The sequence below is a fragment of the Tachyglossus aculeatus genome, unplaced genomic scaffold (genome assembly GCF_015852505.1).
Source record: "Tachyglossus aculeatus isolate mTacAcu1 unplaced genomic scaffold, mTacAcu1.pri scaffold_1_arrow_ctg1, whole genome shotgun sequence".
Lineage (NCBI taxonomy): Eukaryota > Metazoa > Chordata > Mammalia > Monotremata > Tachyglossidae > Tachyglossus > Tachyglossus aculeatus.
Genome location: NW_024044915.1, coordinates 5,035,012 through 5,036,397, shown reverse-complemented (window position 1 = coordinate 5,036,397; position 1,386 = coordinate 5,035,012). Strand labels below are relative to the sequence as shown.

At 54.0% G+C, this 1,386-nt stretch overlaps 1 pseudogene; it reads right to left on the bottom strand.

Moving 5' to 3' along the window:
• LOC119923509 lies at positions 1–933 on the bottom strand (annotated as a pseudogene).
• Positions 934–1,386: the final 453 nt, after the last annotated feature.

The window sequence follows — 1,386 nt, the reverse complement described above, 5'->3', positions numbered from 1 at the left end:
TCAGGGTCTGTGGGCACACAGCCAGAAGCGCAAGGCCTGGTGTAGGTCTCTATTACGCAGGCTGTAGATAAAGGGGTTCAGGAGCGGGGTGATCGTTGTGTAAATGACTGTGGCTATGGTGTCCCGCTAAGAGGAGAAGCTGGATGATGGCTGGAAGTAGACCCAAGTGACGGTGCCATAGAAGAGCCAGACTGCAGCCAAGTGAGAGCTGCAGGTGGAGAAGGCCTTGTGCTTCCCATGGGCCGAGGGCACCCGCAGAACCGCGGGGATAATGTGGGCGTAGGAGGCCAGGACCATCAGAAGGGCACTGTTGACTATGGCGGCCCCTTCTGTGTACACCATAAGGAAATTGATATGGGGATCGGAGCAGGAGATCTTCAGCAGGGGGAAGATGTCACAGAAGTAGAGAGGAATTTCACGGGAGGCACAGAAGGTCATCTGGGTCATCAGGACGGAGTGCAGCAGGGAGTGGAGGTGAGAGACCAGCCAGCAGGCAACCACCAGCAGGACACAACGCTGAGGGCTCATGACCACCGAGTAATGCAGCGGATTGCAGATGCGGATGCAGTAGCGATCATAGGCCATTGCAGCCAGGAGGAAGTTATCGGTGACACCAAAGGCAATGAAGAAATACATCTGGGCCAGGCAACCACTGTAAGAAACATCCTGGTGTCCAGTGACGAGCGTTCCCAGAAGGCTGGGCACAGTGGTAGAGGAGAAGCCGATGTCTACCAGAGACAGGTTGGAGATGAAGAAGTACATGGGGGAGTGGAGGCGGGAGTCTGTTCGGATGGCCAGGATGATGAGCAGGTTCCCCACCACGGTGACCAGGTACAGACCCAGGAAGAGCACGAAGAGGAGCTGCTGCTGCCCAGCATTTGCGATGCTTTGGAGCATGAATGTAGAACCACTGGTCTGGTTTCTTGTCCCCATGGGGAAATGATAGAGCTGGAAGGCAAGGAGCATGAGAAAGAGATCTGGAGAGGCATGGTCACAGTAAACAGCTGGAGGGGCATGGGAACCAGAAGCAACTAAAGGCAAAGGGGCACTGGAAATAACTAGAGAAAAGAGGTTCAGGAAACAATTGGAGGGAAGAGGCACGGGAAACAGACTTCACCCTAAGATGAAGAAATCCTGATGGCAAGCAGGGAACAAAAAGGAGAAGTGCACCACCACCCTCACCAACACACACACACACGCACACACGCACACACACACACAAACACACACACACACACACACACACACACACGCATCCTTTAGGAACTTCCCATCCATTTAGCTATACAAACTTCCTGGACACACCTGGGCATATCACTGCACAGGTTGCTGGGTGAGTCAGGGGTACTGTACGGTCTTTATTGGGTCACTGGGGGCGTCTCAGAG